Source organism: Eurosta solidaginis, chromosome 3 (assembly GCF_040869045.1).
Source record: "Eurosta solidaginis isolate ZX-2024a chromosome 3, ASM4086904v1, whole genome shotgun sequence".
Classification (NCBI taxonomy): domain Eukaryota; kingdom Metazoa; phylum Arthropoda; class Insecta; order Diptera; family Tephritidae; genus Eurosta; species Eurosta solidaginis.
This window is the reverse complement of record NC_090321.1, coordinates 117,512,210-117,526,368: the sequence shown is the minus strand read 5'-3', so window position 1 is coordinate 117,526,368 and position 14,159 is coordinate 117,512,210.

Genomic DNA, 14,159 nt, shown 5'->3' with positions numbered 1-14,159 from the left:
GGGATCATTTGCGGACCCTTCAGAGATCAATTCTGGATGGTTTTCGCGAATCCGTCAGGGTTATTTCGGGACTTTTTCGGGACTATGTCGGAATTATTGTGGGACCCCTCCTGGTTAATTTCTGGATGATTTTCGGGATTTGTCCAGGATACCGTCGGCATTATTTCGTTACTATTTTGGTATCATTTTGGAACCCTCAGGGGATCATTTTAGGTCTCATTTTAGGGGGATCATTTTAGGCCGGTAGTTCAGCACACATGCCTTTTTAAATTATGAGCTTTTATGACCATGAATTTGCTGCAAATTATTCGTTATTAAAATTCTGAAATGAACTGAATTCTGTAACGAACTGTTATAACTGTAATTAGACTTTTTGTAATATTTTAACCAACTGAATACCCGAAAAAGCAACACTATTTTCATCTAAAAAATTCTCTTGGTTTTAGCTAATTGTAGTTTCACTTCTTTGTTCTATGAGTAGTAATTCGTTCACCCTTGTCATATCAATTAATTTAACTTAAAAATAAAATGTATTTTTTTTTTTAATTCGAAAAAACTGTATTGTACTATTCATGTAAGCGTGCCTTTCAGCTTATCACCTCATTTAGTTCTTTTTTTTTACTCTATTACAAAAATAAAATACATTAGACAAAAATAATTTTTAAACAGACAAATTGATAAGCAGCCTAACCTGAATAGCACATATATTTTATTATCTCCTCTCGGACGGGGCCGCGGGTAAAGGCTAGTCTAATATCTAATCTAATCTAATAGTTATATATTATAAATGGGAGAGTTTGGATGTTTGTCCAGACGTTTTGTCTTTGTGACTCAATCACGCAAGAATGGCTGGACGGACAATAGTCTACTCAAATTTGGCACACATATAGCCAATAGTCTAGAAGGATCTACGAGTTATATTTTTTTGAAAAGGGGGACGTCCCCGCCCCCTAGGAACAGTTATAATTTAATTATTGTATTTTTTCGTCTTTGTGACTGAATCACGCCAGAACGGTTACACGGATTTTGATGAAATTTGGGACGGAGACAATAGTCTACTGATATTACACGTGACAGAGGTTATTGATATGCAAAACTTTTTTTTTAAACAATTCGACAAATTTTTTTGGGCATATTATCAAAAGATGGAATATTTTATCAAATTCTATATCTAATAAAGAAAGTGAGTGTTCAACTTCAATAACATTAAAAACATCAAACCCTACTAGATGGGCAGGAAGTTATGATGTCGGTTTTGCTTTAAAAGTTCGATTACTTGAAGTCCAAAATGCGCTAACGAATACATTTTGTAAAATTGCAAATCAGATGAAAGAAATAAAGCTGTTTCACTAAAAAAGAAGATCGAAAACTACAATTTTGTTATGTGATTGGTTTTCCTTTGCTAGACCCTACTATCTATCGATGCAGCCTCTAAAGCACTTCAGTCTAAAGCCACCGATATTTCAAATGCCTTAAAACGTTTGAAAATTTGTCTAGAAGAATTGGAAAGGTATCGACATGAATTTGAAAATTTAAAAATTGGAGCGAAGGTTGTAGCAGAAAAATGGGCCATCATCCCTGAATTTCCTAAAACTCGCCGGAGGATGGTAAAACGCCATTTTATGAGCTTTGCGAACATGAACGTCTCCAAGATACTGAAAGTTTGTTCAAAGTGAAAATTTTTATCAAGTAATGGACATCATTATAAACCAAATGAAATCGCGTTTCATTCCAATGAACGAAATTGTTTCTAACCCAGCGTTTTGCAGCCTTCGACTCTAAAAGTTTTAAATGACACTGATCTATTAAAAAAAGAGTTTGTTGAGATATAAAAAAAAAACAAAGAAAGAGAAAAATCGTCGTGTATTAGAGACCTTGCTGATTTATTAGTAGAAAAAATCATTTTATATCTTGAAGCTTTCCTGAAGTATGCACTGCGTTACTGTTATTTCTTACAATTTCTGTGACTACAGCTAGTGCTGAATGATCATTTTCAAAACTAAAATTGATTAAAACTAGGCACTTTTGCGGAAACAGAAATCTCGCAAAACATATTTTCCTTAAAAAATACCTTATTGAAATTAAATTATTTTTATTTCACTGTAAATACATTCAGGACTCCGCATTAGGCTAGCATGGACTACAGACCATTCTCTCTTGCCTAAAAGAGGAGTCCTATGGCCATTAGTGGGACATATACAACGTGTAATTGAGTACGCTGAAAGTCTCAAAGTTTATTTAAATTAAACAGAGTACAACGTGACGATTTTAATTTATAGGGTCCTATCAAAAGAGCCCCAGATGGTATAGTTACGCTACTGGTGACCTCATTAGAGGGTCAGATATTTTCCCAGTTTATTTCAAAAAAGGTATCGTTAAGTTCATGCAGATTAGCTAAACGGAAGTTAAAAGAAAGATTCCCTGAATGATTTGAACGGGCCGAACATTATTGTTAGTTGGACATACATTAGGACTTAAGATTTTATCGTAGTAGGCAGTAGCGACTCCGAGTTTAAAGTTCACACTCTCCAGGCTATCAAGCTGAACACCCTTCCTAATTAGCTTTCTGCACAAATATGCTTACAGTCAATACTAGCATGTTTCGAAAGAAAGTCAATGACTTTGCTCTCCGATACAGTAGGCTTGACAGGTGATATTTGTACCCAGTTCTTTTTTACTACGGCTTCTAGGTCACTGCTTCCATAGCAGCCGTATGTAATGTGACTCTTGGCCGAGCTCTCAGAATGGGCTTGCAAAGCCTGTCAGTGCACTGGCGATTGCCGGGGGCTTCAGCCTTGGGAGTCTTCAGAACGCGCCTGCTGACCAAGCCAACATCCATCAACCTAAAGCCATAACAAAATATATTAATTTGCACACAGCTAGTAACTTCCACCAAAGTAACTACATGCAACCACCCATACTCGCACGTGAAACACCCAAACCATGCAGCGCATATGTATATTGCTGCGACTGCTCTATACCCATTCTACCGTGGCTTCATAGATGGTAATAAAGCCCCTTAACCACACACCAACCTGCAAGAATCAGACCACTTTAATCTTCGATTTACTCCATATTAACAATTTATATTTATAAAAATTCAACTCATATCTACATATATTTAGGTATAAAAAAATATATCCTTAGTATATTAATTAAATATTAAAGCGCCAGTAATAAGTTAACATTAGTGTTAATGAATTTTCAAGAGAAAATATCTTAAACGCTAATACAATGTAATTGCGTATGTTAACGAAATTCTTTTGTGGGTATGCTAACAGCTGATACTAACCTACTGGCCTACTTTTTCATTCTCGGGGTCATTGACCGTCACTTATAATAAAATTCTTCAGTGCTTACATATAATAGAGAGATTGAGCACGCTTACTAAGTGGAGAGCTTAGAGCGTAACAAAAAAAAAGACAAAGAATAGGAATCGAGAGCATACATTCATTTATAGGCACGTAGGTTTGTATGCATAACTTGCATAGAAGGCCGAGTTAGGCACACACAACTGGCCCTTCTCTTTGAAACCAAAATAAAGTGCAATTGATTCAAAAAAACAATAGAGTGAGAATAAATGTAAAAATTTTTACGTGTGGTTATACATACATACGTTGTTCTTTTAATCCCCTTTTCTTTTGTGTGTAGCTAATAATATTGAACCTAGCCTGACGAATGAAAATTGTGCATCAATAGATTAATTACAGAGTACCTTAGGAATTACATTATTAAGCGTAGTGGCACCAAGCCATCTCGTTAATTTCACGCCTATTTAACAAGAAAAATAAAAACCAACAACTTTTGCTAGGCTTAGTGTTTGACACTAATAAAGAAAAACTATAAAAAAAAAACTTATATCCGTTTGTCTTGTTGGGGGTTCCATACCCAAACGGCAATTCTACGATTTAATAATTGCTGTAGGAGCGCTTTCCTTATAAGTGGTGTAAACACCTACTATAAACATTCTCATCTCGGTACTGATTCCCGAATAACAGTTCCATTGAGGATTCATATATATATTTTTTCACATATAGATCTCTACGTACGCGTGTTTGCCCAAGTTAAGGCGAGATTCATTCAAGCTTTGAATGGTGTCTATTCCAACTTTGAATGAAAGATAAAGGATATTAAGCGCGTCAAGTAGCAAAAACTAGTGTTTTGATTTTCCGGAAAGTATACTATTGTATTTATTTATATGTATATATATAAATGTAATATTACATTTGATTGGGACTTACGTCAATGTGGTTGCTCCCTCGTTGTTTGCGCAAACAGCTGCCGGGTTCCAACGTAGTGATATAGTTGCTCTACTAGGCTGCTTGATTAAGGATATCTATAAGTAGGTACAATCATATACTCTCCTAAACTTAAGTGATGTACGTCTCTTGGACTGTTACGTCGAATTGTACAATTTGCAATTCATTTCTACATCAACGCTAATTATGAAAAGGAAAAAAAACACACAACACGCTGTCGAGCGAGTATTCATAATTAATATTAAATTGAAAATTATTTGCATAACGATGCGTATTCTTTACAACCTCGATCTAAACCTGATCGTGGTTTCCTTCTAGTAGTTGTATAGTTGCTGACGGCTACTGATGGTTGTTAGAGTTTGTTGGCATTGCCGCGGAGGTGGTATTCCTGTTCTGACGTAACTTACTGCTTATGCTCTGTGGTACTTGGATTGCCAACTCCTAATTGTGAAGATTGTGGTTTAGCTCATTTTATTTTTGGTTTGTCACAGTCACACCGACTGCTTTCCGGTATTACAGCTGGTTGTTGTAGCTACCCAATTTGCATGGCATCCTCCAGGTGTGTTAAACATGGCATGCTTTCACTAGTGGTTGTACCCGTGAACCCTTCTTACCAAGACTCGGGAACACATGCATATGGAACTGGGCCGTTTGTATCAGGGTAGGAACGCGTGTCCCAAAATGAGGGTGCTTTTCCTGTTCAGCACTTTCTGCTTTGGACTGGATTGAGGTCGCAAAATATAGGTGTTCGCTGGCTCAGGTAGCCTTACTTACAGTGAGCGTGTTGCTTTTGTTTAATATTCCGGTATGATGGCGATTATACTATGGGATTTAACTATCACGGTTATTGATATCAAAAAAGACCTTTATATATATTTTTTCTCTACCGTGCGTTTCCTTTGCAATCAGAGCTAAAAATGGCCGAGCCAAAACGAACTTTTTTTCCGCGTTACACCCCAATTCTCACATTCTCAGGTGTTTATGTCATGCAGTCAGTGTTGAGTAACAACAAAAAGAAAAGGTATGTTCAAATCAAGCGTTGATGGTTTTGATGATTAATTATTTAGATCTCTTTTGATGGGTAGATATGATATGTGATCATGTGCAATAAACCGGTTCTATAAATTATGTTCTTGGCCCTAATGGATATTTTAGGACGAATACTTCTAGGGTTGATTTGACACAAAAAGAAATATGTAGACGCTGGCTTAGTCGAGGTGACCTATTTTGAGGCCGCAGTTTATAACTATTTATAAACCTGAACAATGCTGAAAAGTCTTAAACTGCCGAATTTTAGATACTAGCCCGTTGTGCTAATGTGATACCCGTTCAAATAAAAAAAAAATGAGAAGACGAAAGGTTTTTCCAAAGGAACCATGTACGTCCGTAAACACACACGTTTGCACACGTCTTCAGCTAACGTATACCCTAAGCAGGATATTTGAGCACCACTATCCAGCAAAGCTAAATGTTCAGATCCTAACAATTAAATTTTTGCATATGGCCTTAAGTCGAGAGGTTTCTGGTCAATGGAGCAAATTATTTTCTGCAAGGTTTTACGATTCTCATGAAAATTCTTCCAAAATTTGTTTATTTGGGCAGAAGAACAGGTTGTCTTTCGAGAGAGCTTAGTGTCCGTATTAAAAATATCTTTTTTAACTTTTTCATAATTTTCCAGGCGAACTGAGTAGGGTATAATTTTGTGTATGAAACGGGAATCTTTCGCGGTGGGCGAACTGTTCGTTATGTAATCCGAACTTTCATCAGATCGTTTTAGTACTCTTTTAAGTCCTTGTGAGGATTCGGTTTGAATACCTCGCTCCTTTTGGAGTTTCCCGGATTGCATGATGTACAGGTTGATCTATACGTATCCGGCGTGTCACAACCATAGCAAAAGACAGTCCGCTCTTCTAGGCAGTCAAGATATCTATGCCCACCTCCCTTGCAATTCCAGCAAACTACCTTGGTTTTCGCTGCATGCCTCGCGAGTTTGTCGACTTCCAGATGTGCCCTATCTGATAGGTCTTCTTCACAATTCAACTCGTTCGCGTACCGACGCGGATTTTGTCGCTGGTTCGCAGTGGGCAGGAGTGAAGTTCGCGATATCTCACTTAGAAGCCTTTCGCACTTGAGGCAGAGTTTACGCAGCTCGGCCAATGAATTTATTTGCATATAAAGTAGTTGCTGTCTTACACGGGGTCGCAAATTATGCTGCAATATTTCAACAAGCTCGGACTCTGACAACGGAGACTCCAAAGATTATGTTATTTTGAAGACAGCGTTCTTAAAGTCACCGAAACTTTCGTTTGGCCCTTGCTTCCTGCTTCGTATTTGCTCTTTAATCTCAAAATCGCTTTTGTGTTGCTGGAAATTGGTACGAAGGGCCTGACACAGTGAAGGCCAGGTAACGCGTTCTACAGATCTGCGATACCTCCAATACCAATCCTTGGCCTCCTTTTTAAATAAACTCTGCGCGTGTTCACACAGAATGTTGAAATTTCCTCCTAAGGTGCCAGTCACTTGGCACTCTATTGGAATTATCCACTGTCGAAACAAAGATGGCAACCCTTTTTTCTGTATTCGATTTTAAGCGGGAGTCATTGGTGCCGTTTGTCGTATCCCTAACGTAATCAGCTGTTTATCGTTACGACGGCAAACCAAAAACCAATTGGTTGGCTACGATACGGTTACGACCTTAGCGGCACCAATAATCGATTGCATTGATTCCCATAAGGTTGGTCGAATCAGCTGTTATAAGGTTACCGATACGCTTACCGATAAAGCACCAATGTCTCCAGCTTTACTATTTTTACCTTCGTTAACTACAGTTAAAATGTGACGTTTAAAGAAGAAGCACTTCAATAAAATTTTCTTTCCATAAAAGCGAATTGTTCAACTGTTAATTAAACGTGTTTTCTTTTGTGCGTTTATCGTTTTTATTCACTTAATTGGTTCGGTCAAAAAGGACTTCTAAAAAATTTAAAAGGTTATGTGGTCAGAGAGCTTCAGTGAATAAATTAAAAAGAGATTAATACAACTGAGTCAAGTCGTCGTACTGTATAAAGTTGCGCCCACATTTAGAAAAAAGTCGTCTCGTCAAAGCGTAAATAAAATAGAGCATGTGGAAATAATTGCTGTGTTACAAAGCAAAGAAAGCATTGTCGCATGAGGTAAAATCAAATTTCACTACCTTAAAAAAATTGCATCAACATTATAGTATTCCCGTTAGCACGTTAGTGCATACAATATTGTACATATATTCGTTCGCAGACTAGTAGGCACAACAACAACAAGTTTTATGTAAAGTTGCTTTGTCGTCGCACAAAAACTAAAGTTCGTTTAAAATGGATGAAAACAATTTTAGTGGCCACGTATTAAATGGTTCAAACTATCGCTTATGGAAATTCCAGATAATGGCTTTCTTAAAAGCACGTAATTTGACCAAGAATATAGAAGGGATAGTATCCACAGAAAATGCACCAGAGGATGAAAGGAATATATTTGAAAGGAATGAAGGTAAAGCCATGAATCCTATATTTCAATCGCTGAATATAGAACGGCCAAATCTTGTTCTAACATGCAAAACCGCTAAAGAAATGATGGACAAATTGGAAAGTGTGTACGAAAAAAATTCGGAAATTCGTACCATGACTTTGTATGAAGAATATTTTTAACTCAAGATGAAGGATGATGAAACTGTCGCTACGTACGTAGCCAAAGCAAATCAATTAGCATCAGAGATTGAGCAACTGGGTGTAAAACTGTCGTCTGACAAATTGAGATGGTGCGTATTATTAGTAGTTTGCCTGTAAAGTTCAACAACTATAAAACTGTTTGGTATAACACAAAAGAAACTCGTACAATTGATACGCTTATGGCATCTTTGAAATTAGAGGAGGATAATTTGAATCGAATGAACAATGAACAGAATGATTCATCAGATGCGGCATTTGTTGCTAGGTTTAAACACAATAAACACAAAGACTCCAAAAAAGATTTCAAGCCAAAGTCAAATGTTGATGAATTGAAGAAGAGAACGAAATGCAATGCTTGTGGTCAAATGGGCCATTGGGCAAAAGATAAAAAGTGTCCTAAGAAAACAAATTCGTCGAATAGCAATAAAACTGCAAATAAAAACGAACTGGCATGGTGTACCGTAGTATATTCGGACAAATCAAACGAATTAAATCCAGATTACTGGTGTGCTGATTCAGGTGCAACAAGTCACATGACTTTTCGTTGTGAGTGGTTCTCAGAGCTAAGAGAACATAGTGGTCAAGTAAATGTAGCCGATCGTCATCGTGTCAATATTCATGGAAATGGTACCATTCTTATAGATGCTAAGGTACACAATCAGTGGGAGCAGCGGCGTATTGAAAACGTGATGTATGTTCCAGAACTTGGTGAAAATTTGTTTTCTACAATAGTTATGACAGATAGAAGTTTTCAAGTTTTATTTGAAAGTGGTGGTTGCAAAATACTTGATGAACAGCGTAAAATCGTTGCACTAGGTAAGCGTGATAAAATGAAACAAATACGCATGGAATTTCGTGTACGTACAAATGAAGTTGCAAAAGTTGCAGCTGTTTCGCTTGACCAGTGGCATTTTCGATTGGGCCACGTCAACATCAATTCAATAAGAAAATGGTTAAAGATGGTCTCGTTACAGGTGTCGACTTGTCTAACAGTGAACGATTTTTTTGTGAGGATTGTCAATACGGAAAAATGACGAGATCAACTCATAAGGAATCGATCAAGCGACCATCAGTTGCTGGAGAATACATGCATGCAGATTTATGTGGTCCCATGGAAGAAATTGGAATTGGTGGCGCTCGTTACTTCTTGTTGATTAAAGACCATGCAACTACGTTTCGTTTCAAATAAAGTTTTTTCATTTCGACAACGGTACTGAATTTGTCAACGAAGAAGTCAAGAAATTGTTAAGAAATGAAGGTATTCAAATCGAATATATTGCACCGTATACTCCAGGGCAAAATGGGAGAATTGAACGTGATAATCCAACAATTCAAGAATGTGCAAGAACTATGCTTATTGCTAGTGGCTTACCAAAATATCTATTGTCTGAAGTGTTCGTACAGCAACGTATTTACTGAACCGCACAACAAATAGCAAGTGTCCAGGGAGTACACCTTATGAAAAATGGTTTGGTCGAAAACCATGTTTGGATCACATCAAAATATTTGGAACAGAATGTTTTGTTCAAGTTCCAAAACAAGCGTGTCGACAAAAGTGGAATACAAAAGCGAAGAAAGTATTTTTGATTGGATTTGAGCCCACAACCAAAAACTTTCGACTATTTGATCCGAACAACAGAAAGATATTTCTCAGCTGTAATGACCGTTTTAATGAGCAAGTATCAAAAAATGTCCGTTTTAATGAGCAAGTATCAAACAAATTTGTACTTCGGGATGACATTGATACTGATGATGAAGAAGTATCTGAAAATGCTTCAGATGAAATCGTCGTTGAATCAGCTCATAATAATGATGTTTTTCTTGACGCTGAAGCAGAATCAACAGCAGAAACTCATGAACGGGTTCGATCCAAGGGAAGTAATCAACACTACGATCTGCTAGAAAGTGTAAAGAGTCCAGATCGGTTAATTGAAAGTGGATTTTCAGCAACAATTGTTGAACCAAAAACATTTGAAGAGGCAATGAACTCACCCGATGCACAACAATGGAAGAGTGCAATGGATGAGGAGTTTAATTCATTGATCAAGAATCACACATGTGATTTGGTAGAGCCACTTGATAATCAGAAAATTGTTGAAAATCGTTGGGTGTTTAAAATCAAAGAAAATCCTGATGTCTCAATTGAGAGATATAAAGCGCGTCTTGTGATTCGTGGGTTCACTCAGCAATACGGTGTCGATTACGAAGAGACTTTTGGTCCTGTCGTCAAATATACATCGATTCGTGCAATTCTGTCTCTATCGGCAATGAATAAAATGCGGCTAAAGCAGTTCGACATCAAAACTGCATTTCTGTACGGTGAGCTGAAAGAAAACGTTTTTATGAAGCAGCCAGTCGGCTATAATGACAACAGTGGACGCGTATGCAAGCTGATCAAAAGTTTATATGGTCTGAAACAGGCATCACGATGTTGGAATGAAAAATTTACGTCATTTCTTTGCAAATTTGATTTCACACAAAGTGATTCAGACTCATGCGTTTTCATTCGGCAAAAGGATAAGACGATAACGATCATCGCGATTTATTTAGATGATGTGTTGATGGTAACAAATAACATTATTGAAATTGATTCTATAGTTTCACACCTGCAAGACAATTTTGAAGTAAAAGTTATCGAGGCAAAGCGATTTTTGGATCTCAAAATTTATCAATGTCAGGATGGTTCAATACGCATACATCAGCAGGCTTATGCTAAAAAGATACTGAATCGGTTTGGTATGACTGAAAGCAAAACTGTATCAACTCCAATGGATAACAATCAGAACCTTGGTGATTTCGCAAGAGATGAGCATGATGCTGTATATCCATATCGTGAAGCGGTCGGTAGTTTAATTTACCTGGGTATTGGGACACGACCAGACATAAGCTACGCAATTGGTGTGGTAAGTCGATATTTGGAACAGCCTAGCTCAGCACACGTAACTGCGGTGAAACGCATATTCAAGTACATTAAGGGCACAATCGATATGTGTATTGTTTATAAAAATGATTGTGTTCTTGATTTGGTCGGCTACAGTGATGCCGATTATGCTGGCGATAGCGAAACAAGACGATCGACGAGTGGGTATGTTTTTCATATTGGGTCCGGTGTCGTAAGCTGGGCATCAGTAAGGAAAAAATGTCAAGATGGTCAATTCAACTTACAATATATAAATACTGATGAGCAGATCGCGGATATATTTACGAAAGCATTGAATAATAATCGTCATAAATACTTGTGCAATTTGATGGAGATGATATCATAAGAGAACGTTGCCGATTTTGTTTACAACAAAGAGTGGGAGTATTGGAATTATCCATTGTCGAAACAAAGATGGCAACCCTTTTTTCTGTATTCTATTTTACTATTTTTACCTTCGTTAACTACAGTTGAAATGTGACGTTTAAAGAAGAAGCACTTCAATAAAATTTTCTTTCCATGTTGTTGTTGTTGTTGTAGCAATGCTCGCCCCACCTAATAGCCGCGACCGATCACAAATTGTCATCAATATCCTCTAACGGGAGTCCAAGGAAACTTGCCGTTTCAACAGGGGTGGACCATAAGGAAAGGGGTGTTAGAGGCGTTGGTTCCACATTACAATTAAAGAGATGGTTGGTGTCATGTGGGGACAAATTGCAAGCAGGGCATACATTTTGTATGTCGGGGTTGATTCTGGATAGGTAAGAGTTTAACCTGTTACAGTATCCAGAACGAAGTTGAGCAAGAGTGACACGCGTTTCCCTGGGGAGTATGCGTTCCTCTTCTGCGAGTTATGGATATTTTTCTTCAAGTACTGGATTCACCGGGCAATTCCCGACATAAAGGTCCGACGCCTGTCTATGGAGTTCACCAAGGACCTGCTTGTGTTTTTCCGCTTCATACGGCTGGGTTCTCAGGCGCCGTATTTCCTCAAAATGCTTACGGAGATGACTCCTTAGGCCCCTAGGCGGTGCTGGTTCGTCAATCAGATGTCTGTTGGGATGCCCAGGTTTCTGGGTATTCAACAGAAACTGTTTGGTCAGCATCTCATTTCTCTCCCTGATGGGGAGTATTCTCGCCTCATTATGCAGATGGTGTTCTGGGGACATAAGAAGACAGCCCGTGGCGATTCTGAGAGCAGTATTTTGGCAGGCCTGTAGTTTCTTCCAGTAGGTGGTTTTTAGGCTTGGCGACCATATGGGTGACGCGTAGCACGTAATCGGCTGGCTAATTGCTTTGTATGTGGTCAAGAGCGTTTCTTTATCTTTTCCCCAGGTACTGCCAGCAAGGGATTTGAGGATTTTATTACGGCTCTGAATTCTTGGAACAATTGCGGTTGCGTGCGCACCAAAATGTAGATCCTGAACGTCACACCCAAGATTTTGGGGTGTAGGACAGTCGGTAGCGTAGTGCCATCGACGTGGATGTTCAATATGGTCGACATTTGAGGCGTCCATGTTGTAAATAAGGTCGCGGAAGATTTAGTCGGTGACAATGCCAGGTTTCGCGAGGCGAAAAAACTGGAGAAATCAGGGAGATAGCCGTTTATTTTATTGCATAGCTCATCGATCTTTGGGCCTGGGCCTGTGACCATTATTGTGCAGTCATCGGCGTAGGAAACGATTGTGACTCCTTCCGGTGGTGAAGGTAGCTTAGATATGTAGAAATTAAACAAAAGCGGGGATAGGACACCACCCTGTGGCACCCCTTGTTTAATTCTCTTTTGTTTTGATGTTTCGTTTCTGAATTGCACCGATGCCTGCCGACCACCCAGATAATTTGCGGTCCACCTTTTAAGACATGGGGGAAGGGTAGACCCTTCCAGGTCTTGCAGTAACGAGCCATGGTTGACCGTATCAAAAGCTTTTGATAGGTCTAACGCTACGAGTACTGTTCTATGGTGGGGATATTGATTCAAACCGCAATTTATCTGGGTGCTAATGACATTTAGCGCGGAGGTAGTGCTATGGAATTTTCTGAAGCCATGCTGATGAGGGGCTAGCTGCAAATGTGCTTGGAAATAAGGGAGCAAAATGGCTTCAAGCGTCTTTGCCACTGGCGATAGGAGAGATATCGGACGATATGACTCACCTACGTTAGCTGGTTTCCCAGGCTTTAGTAGCGGGACCACCTTGGCCATTTTCCATTTCTCGGGTATGACAAAGGTGGAAAGAGACAGGTTGAAGACATGCGCTAAATATTTGAAACCCTCTTTCCCTAGGTTTTTAAGCATCGGCATGGCTATGCCGTCTGGGCCCACTGCTTTGGATGGTTTAGCGCGACCAATGGCGTCCTCAACCTCTCTAGCGGTGATGGTAATTGGTGACGCACTGAGTTTGTGTTTATGTGCGTTTCTATTGGCTCTCCGTCTATTTTTGTCGACCGTAGGATGCATTATATATTGTCGGCAGAAAGCGCTCGCGCATTTTTTCGAATCCGACAGCACCTTATCGCCAAAGGCGATGGAAACTTTGTCTTTGTGCTTAGTCGGATTCGATAGGGACTTTACGGTGGACCAAAGTTTACCTACACCGGTAGAGAGGTTACAACCTCTTAGGTGCTCTTCCCATTTCGCCCGCTTGTGTTCGTCCACAAGCAATCTGATGCGTTGGTTTATATCCCTTATTTGGGGGTCGCCTGGATCAAGCTGTCTTATAAGGTCGCGTTCCCTCGCTAAGCTCGCGGCCTCCGCCGGGAAGTGGGGCCGGATTTCGGGAATTCTCCCGGCGGGAATGAAATGTGCCGAGGCGGATTCAATGACCTTACGGAAGGCACGCTCCCCTTAGCGGGCATCAGTCGGGATAGGGAGGGCAGCAAAGCTGCTGTCTGTTGCGGATTTATATTCTTCCCACTTTCCTTTTTTGAAGTTTATGAAAGTGCGTTTTTCGGTGACAATGAAGTCGGCGGTACGCTCGAACGAAATAAGTATGGGCAGGTGGTCGGATGCCAATGTTACCATCGGCTGCCAGTTGACGCAGTTTACGAGTTCTGCGCTCACGATTGAGATATCTGGCGAGCTATGACAACTTCCTACCATACGTGTGGGGGCGTCCTCGTTTATTGTGCAGAACGTCGTTTCGTCTATTTGATCCGCCAACATCTCACCCCTACTGTCCGCCCGCAAGTTTGAATGCCATAGGTCGTGATGGGCATTGAAATCGCCCAAGATAATGCGATTGTTGCCAGTGAGTAAGGCCTTGATATTAGGGCGGTATCCACTGGGGC